Source organism: Panthera leo, chromosome C2 (genome assembly GCF_018350215.1).
Source record: "Panthera leo isolate Ple1 chromosome C2, P.leo_Ple1_pat1.1, whole genome shotgun sequence".
Taxonomy (NCBI): Eukaryota; Metazoa; Chordata; class Mammalia; order Carnivora; family Felidae; genus Panthera; species Panthera leo.
Genome location: NC_056687.1, coordinates 145,088,648 through 145,103,714, shown reverse-complemented (window position 1 = coordinate 145,103,714; position 15,067 = coordinate 145,088,648). Strand labels below are relative to the sequence as shown.

Genomic DNA, 15,067 nt, shown 5'->3' with positions numbered 1-15,067 from the left:
ATTCCCCATCAGTAGTTGGAATGATTACCTTCAGCCATTTTTGGTAGGCTCAGGGATTACATTCTCCCAGATAACTGGTTAGGACTCAGTTAAAGAAATATCCCTCAGCAAAAGTTAGTTTGCAATCACAACAGTTTATCAGAAGTGAATTGTTACAATAACCTATACTGATTATTCATTCATTCAACAATGATTTATTAAGTTCCTACAATATAAATCAGGAACTCTAACACACACACACACACACACACACACACACACACACACACACCATCTGTGTGTTCCTGATGGTGGTGAGAGTGAGTTTGGGTAGACAGCTACTGAGCACACAGAGAAAGCCAAACCCAAATCTGTGGGCCAAGAAGACACCACAAACTTGGGTTTCACCTACACTCTTGAGAAACCAAAAAGGAGTCTGTCAGCACCTAGGTTGGTGTGTTGTAGTTTCCAGAAAAGGCATACAAGCTTAAGAATTCTGCCACAAGAGGGAACAAGAAGCATGGAGCAGGCATATTCAGAGAAAGTCTAAGGAAGCCTCAGAATCCCTAGCAGGGCTAATAAAAGGTATTTCATCAGGTCAGTCAGTAAAGACTAGAGGAGATGATTGCCACTCCAAATTCAAGGAACATAAAAATCAAGGAAACATGACACCACCAAAGGATTACAATAGTCTTCCAAGATCTAACCCTAAAGATATGAAGATCTACAATTTACCTGATAAAGAATTCAAAATAGCTGTTTTAAAGAAGCTCAATGAGCTATAAACAAAATGATGGGGCACCTGTATGGTTCAGTCAGCTGAGCTTTGACTTCAGCTCAGGTCGTGACCTTACAGTTCATGAGTTCAAGCCCCACATCAAGCTCATGGCTGTCAACACAGAACCTGCTTTGGATCCTCTGTCCCCCTCCCTCTTCCTCTCCCCCACTCATGCTTTCTCTCTCACAAATAAATAAAACATTAAAAAAAACACACAGAAAGACACAAAACAAACACACACAAAAAGACAATTCAACAAAATCAGGAAAACAATAACTGAACAAAATGAGAAGTTTACAAAGAGATATAAATCATTAAACACAAACGACACAGAAATTCTGGACATACAGAAAACAATGAATGAAGTGAAAAATTCAATAGAGAATACCAAGAGCAGAATGGATCAAGTAGAAGAAAGAATATATAAAGTAGAAGACAGGACTTTGAGATTATCCAGTTGAAAGAGAAAAACAACATCAAAAAATAGTAATAATAAATTTTTTTAAACAGTGAGGGAGCATTTATGAACAATAGAAGACCATCAAAGAAACAATATGCAAATTATTGCAGTTCCAGAAGGAGAAGAGAGGGAGAAAGGGGCAGAGAGCTAATTTAAATAATGACTGAGGTCTTCCCAAATTTGAGGAGAGATTTGGATACAAGTTCAGGAAGCTCTTGGGCCCCAAACAAATGTAATTTAAAGTGATCTTCTCTAAGACATATTATAATGAAACTGTCTAAAATCAGAGACAATGAGAACCTTAAAAGCAGGTAGAAACAAAAGCTTGTAACTTATAAGGGATCCTCCATGCGATTATCAGTGGATGTCTTAGCTTAAACCTTACAGGCCAGGAGAAAGTGAGATGATATATTTAAAGTGCAGGGCAGAAAAAAAAAGCCAACCAAGAATATTTTTTTTCTGATAAAATTTTCTTTCAGAAATGAGAGATTAAAACTTTCCCAGACAACATAAGCTTGAGGTAGTTCATCGCCATTAGACATGCATTAAGAAATGCTAAAAGGAGTTATTCAACCTGAAATGAAAGGACACTAATTAGCAACATGAAAGCATGTTACTTTCACTGGTAAGTGAAATATGGTAGACAAGACACTGGTAAACTTAAGTATACCATCAAATTCAGAATACTTTAATATTGTAATATGGTGGTGTGTTAACCACTTAACTCTTTAAAGGTTAAAAAACACAATAATTAAAAATAATTGTAATATAAATACAAATATAATAATTTTTTAGTGAATACACAGTATCAAAAGAGGTAAATTGTGACACCAAAAGTATAAAAGGAGGGAAGTAAAAGAGTTTTTATATGCAATCAAAATTAAGTTGTTATCAGTGTAAAATAGACTATCATATCTATGAGATGTTTTATGTAAGCTTCATGGTAACTACAAAACAAAGTACAAACACAAAAGATAAAGAGAAGATAATCAGAGTGTACCACTGCAGATGATCATCAAGGAAAGGCAGCAAGAGAGGAAGAAAGGAATATGAGAAGTATACAACAGCCAGAAAACAATGAAGATGATATTAGTTAAGTCCATATGTTATCAATAATTATTTTAAATGTAAATGGGTCAAATTTTCCAATCAAAAGGCATAACATGGCTGAATGGATTAAAATCGAGAGCCAGCTATAAGCTGACTATAAGGGATTCATTTCAGTTTTAAGAACACACATAAGCTGAAAGTGAAGTATGAAAAAGATATTCAATGCAAGTGGAAATAAAAGGTGAGCAGGGACATCTATACTTACATCAGACAAAATAAACTTTAAATTAGAAATGGCAACAAGAGAAACTGTTAATTGAGACAAGGTCATTGTATAATGATAAAGGCATCAGTTCATCAAGTAGATACAACAATACAATAATAGTAGGGAACTTCATTATTCTACTTTCAACACCGGATAGATCATCTGGACAGATAATCAATAACGAAACTTCTGATTTAAAATATACCTTAGATCCAAAGGACCTAATAGACATATACAGAATACTCTACACAATAGCAGCAATATACATATCGTTCTTAAGAACATACAGAACATTCTCCAGGATAGATCATATGACAGGTTACAAAATACACCTAAGAAAATTTAAGAAGTTTGAAATAATACTAAGTATCTTTTCCAACCATAATGTTATGAAAATAAAAATCAATTAACAGGAGGAAAACTGGAAAATTCACAAATGTGTGGAGATTAAACAACATACTCCTGAACTATCAATAGGTCAAAAGAGAAATCAAAAAGGAAATAAAACATATCTATCTATCTATCTACATCTCTCTCTCTCCCTCCCTCCCTCTTTCTTTCTCTCTATAAATGTATATATATAACCATATATATATATAATCGTATATATATGTATAACCATATATATAAATGCATATATATAACCATATATATAACCATATATATACATATATATGTATATATATAAAACCATACACACACACACACACAATTTTGATGAAAGAAATTGAAAAAAAACACAAATAAATGAAAAAATATCTCATGCTTATAAACAGAAATAATTAATGTTAAAATATCCACACACATATCTTGCAACAAAAAAAGGAGATACAACATACCAAAACCTATTGGATGCAGCAAAAACAGTTCTAAGAAGTTTATATAAATGCCTACATTAAGAAAAAAGAAAAATCTCAAATAAACAACCTAACTTTACACCTCAGGGAACTAGAACAATAACAACAAAATAAACCTGAGTCAATCCAAGAAAAGAAAAAACAACAACAGCAACAACAAAAACCAAGGCATATAGATGAAATAGAGACCAGAAAAGCAACAAAAAATATCAACAGTACTAGGAGCCAGCGTTTTAAGAAATATATAAACAAGATTGACAAACCTTTATCTATGAAAAAAAATGACCCAATAAATAAAATAAGAAATGAAAGAGGGCACATCACACTTGATATCACAGAAACACAAAAAAACATAAGATACTACTGTGAACAATTATATGCCAACAAACTGGGTAACCTAGAATAAGTGGATAAATTCCTAGAAACAACCAATCTGCCAAGACTGAATCAAAAAAAAAAAAAAAAAAAAAAGAAAGAAAGAAAGAAAAGAGAAATAAAAAGAAAAAAGAAAATATGAACAGACCAGTAACAAGTAAGGAAACTGAATCAGTAATCAAAAATGTCCCAACACAGAAAAGCCCAGAGCCATATGGTTCCCCTGGTGAATTCTATCAAACACTTAAAGAATACGCCCTAACCTTCTCAACTCTTCCAAAAATTTAAAGAGACAGGAACACCCCCAAACTCTTTACTAAGGCAGCATTACTCTGATACCAAACCCAGTATGAATTATGTAAGAGAAAGAAAACTATAGGCCAATAACCCCGATACACATGGATGTAAAAATTCTCAATAAAATGCTAGCAAACCAAACTGAACAGCACATTAAAAGAATCATACGCCATAATCAAGGGGGATTTATCTTTGGTATGTAAGAATCGTAAATGTAATACGCCACAATAATGGAATGAAAAATTCACACCATCATTTCAACAGTTGCAGAGAAAGCATTTGACAAAACAGCATTCTTTTATAATATAAACTCTAAACAACATGGATATAGAAGGAATATTCCTCAACATAATAAAGGCCATAAATAAATGATAAGTTCACAGTTAACATCATATTTAATGGTGAAATGCTGAGGACTTTTCCTCTAATATCAGGAACAAGACAAGGATGCCAATTCTCACAAGTTTTATTCAACATAAATACTGGAATTTCTAGTCAGTAATTAGGCAAGAAAACGAAATAAAAGGCATCTAAACTGGAAAAAAATAAGTAAAGCTGTCTCTGTTTACAGATGACATGATCCTATGTATAGAAAATCCTAAGGATTCCACTGAAAAGCTTTCAAACTAAAACACTTTCAGTAAAGTAGGTGGGATACAAAATCAACATACAGAAATTGGCTTTTCTATGCACTAACAATGAATTTTCTGAAAAATAAGTAAGGGAAACAATCCCATTCAGAGCAGCATCAAAAGGAATACAATACTTAGTAATAAATTTAACCCCCAAAATGAAAGATCTGTAGACACTGAGAGCTACAACTTTGATGAAAGAAATTGAAGACACAAATAAATGAAAAACTACTATCCCATGCTTACAAACCGAAATAATTAATGTTAAAATATCCATACTACCCAAAGCCATCAATAAATTCAATGCAATCCCCATCAAAATTCCAATGGTATTTTTCACAAAAATAGAAAAAAATCCAATAATCATATGGAACCACAAAAGACACTGAGTAGTCAAAATAATCTTGAGAAAGAAACACAAATCTGGAGGAATCATACTTTCCGATTTTAACTATATTACAAAGCTATGGTTATCAGACAGTATAGTACTCACATCAAAATAAACACATACACCAGTGAAATAAATTCTAGAGCCCACAAATAAACACTAGCATTTACAGTCTGATAATCTTTGACAAGGATCCAAGAATGCTCATTGGAGAAAGTACCTTCTCTTCAATAAATAGTGTTGGGAATATTGGATACTCACATGCAGAAGAATGAAATTGGAAACCTATATTATGCCACTCATCAAAATTCACTTGAAATGGATTAAAGACTTAAACATAAATCCAGAAACCATAAGACTCAAAAATGGATATATGGGTTGTAACAGCCCTCTTTATAATAAGGGGTTAATATCCAAAATATATAAGCACCTCATGTGACTCAAGAGTAAAAGAAAAAAAAAAAACCACTTTATTTAAAAAATGGACAGAAGAACTGAATAAACATGTTTTTCCAAAGAGAACGTTAAAATGGCCAGTAGGTCCATGAAAAGATGCTTGACATCACTAATCATCTGGAAAATGCAGATCAAAACCTCATGAAATATTGCCTCACAAACGTTAACATGCCTCACATGTTAAAACAGCTATCATCAAATAGACAAATAATAACAAGTGTTGGCAAGGATGTGGAGAAAACCCTTGGGCACTGTTGGTGGGACTGTAAATTGGTGCAGCCACTACTTAAAATAGTATAGAGTTTCTTCAAAATAGTAAAACAATAGAACTACCATATATGATCCCGCAATCCCATTTCTGGATATATATTCAAAGCTAATGAAGGCAGGATGAGAAGAGATAGCTTCCCTTCCATGTCAATTGCAGCATGTACAATAGCAAAGGTATAAAAACAACCTATGTGTCCATGTATGAATGAATGGACAAAAGAGATATGGTGTATATATAAAATGGAAGATTATTCTGCTGCGAGGAGAAAGGAAATCCTGCCATTTGTGACAAGTATAGAACTTGAGTGCATTTTGCTAAGCAAAATAAGTTCAGATGAAGAAAGACAAACACAATACGATATCATTTATATGTGGAATCTTAAAAAGCTGAATTCACAAAAACACAACATAATGGTTGCCAAAGACTGGAGGTTGGGGGAAATGCCTCCAAACGTTGGTCAAAAGATACAGAATACCACCTATAAGATAAGTAAGTTCTGGGAATCTAATGCAGGGCCTGGTGATTCTAGTTAATAATACTGCATGACATCCTTGGAAGTCTCTCAGAAGGTAGATCTCAAATGTCTTCACCACAAAAAAGAAATGGTAATTATGTGAGGTTATAGTGGCGTTAACTAATCCTACTAATGATTGATAATCATTTTGCAATATATGAACGTATGAAGCCAAAACATTTTACACCTTAAACTGACACAGGGCTTCATATCACTTGTATCTCAATAAAGCTGGGGGATAAAAAGAAATCGAATAGCCAAGCACCACTAGACTAGAGAGAAACATTAGCAGCTTTACAATTTTCTTTGATAGAACAAATCTTTGGAACCCAATAGGTTTGGGTTCAAATCTAGCATCACCATTGACTACCATTGTGAACTTGGGCCATCCCTTGTTTCTTCATCTGTAAAATGGAGATAATAATATCTACTTCACAGGATCCTAGTAAGGATTAAATAGTACAATAAGTATAAAAACACTTATCTTACTTACTAGCAGCAGGTAGAGGGTATTACTCTAAGTGAAATAAGTGCGACGGAGAAAGACAAATACCATATGATTTCACTTATATGTAAAATCAGAAACAACACAAACCAAAAAAGCAGACCCATAAATACAGAGAACAAACCGGTGGTTGACAGAGGGGATTAGGGCTGGAGGGTTGGGCAAAATGGATGAAGGGGAGTGGGAGGTACAGGCTTCTAGTTATGGAATGAATAATTCATGCACAGGAAAGGTTTAGTGTGGAGAATATGATTATATCAACGGTATTATAACAGTGCTGTATGGTGACAGATGGTAGCTACGTGTGCGGTGAGCACAGCATGATATAAAGAGTTGTCCAGTCACTATATTGTACACCTGAAGCTGGTTTAACGTCGCATGTCAACTATGCTTCAAAGAAAAGGAAAGAAATGCAATTTCCTTTACCCCATACGTGTTGTCTGTTTCCTTGCCTCTTTTAGAATAGACACAGTTAAAGGCCTCGCAGACAGTCCCACAGCACGCCAGTGGTAAATGCAGAAACAAGGTAGGTCACGTCTGTCAGTACTGAGGGGGTTTCTCCACGCTAGGATGTTAAACCACTAAGAATAAATATATAACATGTATTCCTAACATTCAAATTCATGCAGTAATTTTCTTTAAGGTACGCTACAAAATAAGATAGAGAAAGCTATTAGAGTCAGCTAGCCGGGAAAGCTTCCATCCCTTCTCAAGGTATTTTCATGTGGTAGGAGAATGGTGTAACACTCCTGGCCTTTTTCTTACTTGTTCACTTACTTAATACTCCCAGATGGGAGGAGTAATGATTTACCTGAACGGTGAGTTCAAGAGCAAGAACTTAGCAAGGGTGACTCATCTTCTCCCTCCATTCTCATGATCCAACAGACAACACATTGACTATATTCTTCTAGGTCTACTGCCATAACCCACCTTTATCCCTTTGCAGGGAAGCCCATACTTCTCCAGCACTTGCTGTAACTAGATGGGATACATCTAATTTTGGCATTCACTATTTGAAGACTCATTTTTCTCATATACCTAAGCCACAGTTTCCTAATACAGTCCTTTCAGTAATTGAATCAATAGTTGTTTGTTTTTTTTAATTTTGATGTTCATTTATTTTTTTCAATGGGATCAGAATCTACATGGGGACAAGGTGATGCTTTTAATTAGGTCCCTTCAATCCACACCAATGCTGACCAGAGACAGGATCTTTTCCATCCAAATTTAAGAACAAATGACTAAAGCCATGAAAGGAGATTGTTCATTATTACTTCTAAACAGTATATCAAGAAATGAGCCATGGATTGTGATCAGCCTGTGGATACACTCTGTTCAGAGGTAGGACAAGAGTTGATATTCTTGCAAATTGAGGAGAACTTGTAGTCCACAGATACCCTGCAGTAAAATCGTATCTGGACGCCTGGTACAGACCTCGATTTACAACCCAAATTAAGGTAAATTTTTTCATTGATTTTGGTTTTTGTCAAATCCTAGGAAAGAAGGAAATTCTATTAGAGCACAAACCCACCATTTCACCAAAGAAAATACAGTGGAGTCTTTGCAGAAGCACTGGGTAGCACCCACAACCTGATTATGTAAATCGTTTTGTAGAAGCTAATACAAATATTTAACTTCAGAGGATTCTACCTCAAAAACTTTAAATAATTAACAAATAGGATTAAGATCAACCCTGACAATTTCAATATTGGGTTTTGTATCTCTGCATTCAGCATTAGGATTAAAAAAAAAAAAAAAAAAAGGAGCCAAGTCGTCATAGCCAACAAAGCAGACACTCACAAATATTTTACAGACATGTAAAAGACCAACCGCTAGTATTTCCTTCACTGGCAAGTTCAAAAATCTCCATCATGAGGAAAATAATACTCAGTGTTTGTTACAGATGTTCTTCTGTTGGAAATGTCTTTCACAAGAGCATGTGACACAAAGATTCATTTTAGGAAATGACACAGAGCAAGGTGTTCATTACATGGCATCAGTCATCCAAGAGTAATGAACTGTGTTAAAACCAACATTGGGCTGCCATTCTTTGGAATTACAGTTATTTAAAGAACATTTCATAACAGTGGTGTAGGGTATCTTGTCATATCTTTATATCCACCAGCACAACAGAACCACATGACGTGACGAAGTATTGGAAGGAAATACGTACAGACTCAATTAGAATTTGGTTCTCATGGAAAATAACTTCTGAGAAATGCACCATTATTACAGATTGAAACCAGAGACTCCCACAAAACAAATAAAGGAGGAAGTAATGGTGATATATCCAACTCTTCCATTATTAAGAAGTGTGGGATAGAGATAACAAAGCCCAAACATGCCAGCTCACTGAAAAGTCTGCTTTATTTTGAATTACTATAGAAAAATTTTTTTTTAATTTTTTTTTAACGTTCATTTATTTTTGAGACAGAGAGAGACAGAGCATGAATGGGGGAGGGTCAGAGAGAGGGAGACACAGAATCTGAAACAGGCTCCGGGCTCTGAGCTGTCAGCACAGGGGCCTGATGTGGGGCTCGAACTCACGGACCGCGAGATCGTGACCTGAGCCAAAGTCAGCGCTCAACCGACTGAGCCACCCAGGTGCCCCACTATAGAAAATTTTTTCATAAAAATCTCTTGTTATGAGATTATACTATAATTTGCTCTCTTCCTTTCTTTTTGATCTCTCTTCAGATACCACCTCATCAGAGAGATTTTCCCTGACCACTCTACTCAAAATGCGTCTTGACCCAACCTTCAACCACCATCCTCATCTCCTATATATTTAGTATCCTTAACCTCTTTTGATGGTCATAGAACCACTTCTTTCTAATCTATTGGAGCTCTTTGTTTATTTTCTGCCTTCTACCAGAAGAATGTGATCTTCATAAAATGTTGGTTCAATGCTATACCTTTAGTATGTAGAACAGCCTTGGTACATAGTAGGTGTTCAACATAAATGCACTGAAAAACTAAGAGAATTAAAGATATTTCTACCTAAATTATAGGCTATATCCCTTATCACCCCGAGAAACGTTTTGGGATATGGACAAATGATAGTATATAGACTTCTCTGATCCCCTGATTTTGTTGAAAAAACAAACAAAACAAAAATGCCTGGACATTATTCTTGGGATACTAGCATTCCCAGACAGCACTTGCCCATCATTATGTAATGTATTGATCGACTTTCCCACACGGTCTCAGGAAGCAACATCAACCCTATTGGCTACTGAACTTGCCTTTAAACAATGACTCTCTCCTTCCCACATAAGAAGTTTTGAGAAGCTTCCTCGTTTGGCTGAATTATGTGTAGGCCTGAACCCACTGTAGGGACCCATGGACATCAAATAACCTGCTTACTCTCATATACCTAGAGATGGTAAAAGCAGAGGCTCTTAACAGGGCCTTTGATGACAGGAGTCTGGCATGTGCCTGTGCTTTCATAAGAGTAGCTTTGGTTGATAACGAGCCACATCATGAGGCTAGCAGTCAAACTTGAAATTTTTTTTCTAGAATATTCTATAAAGCAGGCCTTCTTCCATTAACTAAAATTCTCCTATTAGAATATAACTGTTAGGGTTATGTAATAACCACAGGGGTAATATATTTTCAACTAATTTTATGCATATACATATTTGAATTTACAGAATCATTTTCCTATATTGATTTTTTAATTTTTATCTCTCTGGATGTCAAATGAATAAAATTTCGTTAATTTTAATTTTTTTCCTTAAAGAGAACTACTATTAAGGTCATTGATTTATAGGAGAGAATTCCTTTCCTCTGGTTCCAATCTAGTTCTCTGCCATAGTTGACATGGGATTTAAATACTATCCCTGATATGCTTAACATCCTCTTGGACACTTGGTCTCTTTTGTAATCACTTAGCTTTGATTTATTCTACATATCCCACAGTGATGGGAATCACCTTTGGTAATTGGAATGGCAGTGCTAAGAGCAGACCTGATAAAACCTTTTTTTAAGGGGCCTGAGGAAGGGGCGACTCCTTCTCTGTGGGCTATTCATTTAGAAAGAGATGTGCTCTGTTTACTTGAGTTTGAAATTGATAGATAGAAAATAAGAAAGAGCCCTGCTAAACTTGAGATAACTCAAGGTTTGGCTGGTAATAATTGTTGACTGTTCAATATGTAGAGCCATTCCAGAATCTCCAAATTTATGTCCAGGAAAACTCAGTTTCTAGAGCCGTATAGCCCTCTAGTGAGGCCTCGGTGACACCAGGAGGAATAATGGACAAGAAAGATCTCTCTAGAAGGCAGACAGGGATTATAAGACTGGCTAACCAGTGAACTTACTGCACTGCAAAGCTAGAATTCTATTCCTGCCCCCAGTAATCAGCAATTGCAGCTGGTTACCCATTCTCTCTGTTCCCAAACAGTGGTCTTCCTTTAGTTTCATGTATCCTATTTTTTCTCTATTGTTGTATGCTGTGGAAGATGGGATAGATAACCTGTCTTTTAAGCTTATGAGTGCTAAACCAGGAGAGGCAGCCGTGTCTGAGCCTGTTGGGGATGACGGCATCACCAGATGTGATTATAGGATGAGGCTTTGAGGTATGCTCCTTTGAGGAAGGAATGAACGCATGCTACCCAAAATGTATAAATGGGAAGAATGGTGTAATGGATGTTGGACAGCCAAAAAGATGAACTATTCTTAATTTTCTCTACTAGAGGCAACAAAGCTAAATTATTCATAATCCTAGGCTCTTTTGCAGCTAAGGAGAAACCATATGACTCAGTGTGGGCCATTATGATGTAAACACAAGTTCCTAAGTTAGGATTCTGGGAAAGCTTTTAAAAGGACCAAATCAGTCAGAATGATCCATCAGTTTCAGATTCTTTTGTTTTTCCTGGTTAAGATGGATAGCATATCTGGGCTTTAGAAACAACATATGCAGGGGTGCCTGGTAGCTCAATTGCTTAAGCATCTAATTTCAGCTCAGGTCATGATCTCATGGGTTCATGGGTTCAAGCCCTGCATTGGGCTCCATGCGGGCAATGTGGAGCCTGCTTGGGACTTCTCTCTCTCTCTCTCTGTCTCAAAAATAAACATCCTTGATCCTTGAGGGCACCCCAATGCATTTGCTCTTCATTGCCTATCTATGGCCTTCTTATTAATAAGAAAATAAACACCTACAAGGTTAAGCTATTCTTAGATGTTTTTGTTTCTCAGCTCTTTTTACGCTTAGAGAGACACATTCCTTGGCCTATGATTTTCTTCTAAATACACTGAAGTTGGCAAGAACAGTAACAGCCAATATCCTTAATCCAGGGCAATCCAGTAGCAATCCCAGGAGAAGGACTAAATGTTAAAAATCCAGAATAAGAAAGAAGTTTTATTCAACTTGATTCTCCAACACCTAGCACAGTGCCTGATACTTAGCAGGTAATAAAAATGTTTGCTGATGTTATTTATTTTATTTCTCAAAAAACTGTTTTATAATGACATACCACTTAAAGCAAACATTAGAATTCATAGAAGGTTCAGTAACAAATTTGAATTTAATGAATAACAACATTCATTGAATAATTAACATTTATTGAATTCTTAGTGTAATCTAAGCACTATGCTAAATTCTTTGTGTATTTTTTTAATTAATTCTGACAGGCATCCTTAGTTCAATAATGTTAAGTATTATTATTAGAGAGTTTCAGAGATATTTAAATTATTTAGCCAAGGCCACACATTCAGGTGGTATCAGAGCCAAAATTCAAGGCCAAGTTTATCTCTCTCCTAACCTACACTCAACCACTATGTATTACTAGAATATTCTAAATCTGCTCTCTTCAAAGGAACATTTTCTTTGATCCCTAAAAACTCTTTTTGACAGAACAGCAAGTATACAGAAAATGTTAGTTTGTGTTAATGGCTATACATTATTAATCAATTACCACTTACTGGATGATTTATTGTTTGATTCTTCTTAGTTGACAAATCAGTTGAATTTTTCATATGCACACACTGGAATAAGTTAGCTAGAGCGATTCCCTTGGACAGCTTTGTGAACACTCCAGGTTGCTACTGGGAACCTAGATTATTTGTAGCCTTTTTGCTTTAAAATCCTAGAGTCTTTAAAATGTAGCACCACAACCTGCATGGTAGGATATTGATAGGAACAAGGATGCAGGAGGCGATTCAGTAGATACTTAAATGGCAAAAAATATAGTGCAAGTTTCACACACCCTGCGGACTGCAGGTTTATATGATAATAAATTATAGTTATCACCAGGACAAAGGGAAAAAAAAAGGCCATGAAATCCAATAGCTCAGTGAGAAATCTGCTAATACAGGTGGTCAAGCTTGTTCCATTTCATTGTCAAAGGGAGGCTATTTATTTGCTTCTGGGTAGTTAAATTACAGAGCCATTTACTGCTGAAAGTTTTCTAGTACGCAGATGTGGATCTAAGGCTCTGGGCTTTAGATTCAAAGTCTGAGAGAAAAATAGAGGAATAAGAATTTACTCCACAGACAGCATAATTGATAAGGGAGAAATCTTTCAGCAACTCCAGAAATAAAATAAGTGTTTTTAAGCCTTCTGATTGGAATCTCCTTACATTGAACATTGTACAGTGAACATTGGGGACAGGTTGAGGGTAAAAACGCTGGCTATAATGAATAACTTTTTAGAAGCTCTTTAAAATATATTCCCTTTGATAGCCTCCTATTTAGGTAAGAGGTCAGTGATTGGTGTACATATGTGTAAGAGAGAGTGAGATAGAGACAGAGATTCCTTGTGTACCAGAATGCTCAGAAACAAAGGGAAAATAGCCATGATGGCTCTTCAGTAATTATAAAATCAATGCCAACTTTCTTTGCCTGTTGTGCAAGAGGATAGGGATTTTTATCCAACAAGTAACACTACACATATATTTATATATATTTTTCCCACAACATTTCCAAAACTTGTTAGTCCATCAACAAAATAAATCAAAGATACTCCAATAACATTTTCTTCATAAGCATTTTTATAATGATTTTCTTGTCAGTTGCCTTTCAGTCTATCTGCCTGTCTCCAGCAACTATATTTTACCACTTGTTTCCTGTGTATTAGATTGCTTGCTTAAGTTGCCAGGTAACTTAACTCTTTGCCAAGTACCCCTTAAACCAAGACATGCATATATTTCCCTTATTAATTACAAATATTGATTTCATCCATCTTAGTTCATGAGCAAATTGGAAGCTCCAGGCACACTCTTGATGAGGAATACATTACACAGCAGAAAGAATTCAAATTCCAATTTATATAGCCTTGAAAAACAACTAATGTGTTGTAAGAGGGCTATGAGTCCACCAACATAATCTATGTGGAAAGTGACCTACAACCAAAGATTAACAGATATGAGTGTTATCAGCATACTAAAAGATATCTGAAGACAAAGAAAACCATATACCCTACCTCTGGTTATCTCAGGTTGAAACTGAAAAATATTATAAGGGGATGTTAGCAGTCATAACAAGATCATAGGAGCGAAAATTTGATGACTTGGTCTTATGGGGATGGTTAATGGTAACTACATGAATTGGCCCCATACATGAATGTGGCCCAAATGCATTAGGTCTGAATTTCATGATCTGTTGGTTTTTTTTAGCTGACTTTTGAAAATCCAGAGACAAATTAATTCAATAGCAGTAATCAAAAAATTATTTAAAAATTTTAGGTGCATGTGAATAAATCCAAAATTACCATTAATTGGAAGCAAATACGTAACAAGCATCTATATGCTATAAATAATTTTCTTAAACTTTTTATTTGAAAATAATCATAGATTTACATCAAAGTGTAAAGATATTATATGGAGATCCCATTCACTCTTTACCCAGTTCCCTCCAAGTTTATCTTACATAATTACAGCAAAATATCAAAACCAGAAAACTGACATCGATATGCGTGTATAGTTCTATGACATTTTAACATACATGTATAATATTCTTGTAATCACCACTGCAATTAGAATTCAAAACTATTTAAAATGATCGTATTTATTTTCTTGAGTATAAACATGCATTATGATTCCAGAGAGAAAGCTCCAGACTACTGTTTTACAAAACAACGAATGTGTATTGAAATTTATTAATATCTAGGAAATTATTATCTAGTAAAGCTATACATAAAGGTCAAAGTGAAATTCTAACAATACAGACAATGTATGCTTTTTAAAAAAATGTTTATTTTTGAGAGAAAGAATGCAAGCAGGGGAGGGCAGAGAGAGAGAGGG

At 35.2% G+C, this 15,067-nt stretch overlaps 1 protein-coding gene across 8 annotated transcripts in view; it reads right to left on the bottom strand.

Annotated features, from left to right (window-relative positions):
* Window positions 1–15,067, bottom strand: part of RBMS3 (RNA binding motif single stranded interacting protein 3) — a 702,269-nt gene that overhangs the window by 400,838 nt on the left and 286,364 nt on the right. The gene's annotated exons all lie outside the window — the stretch shown is intronic.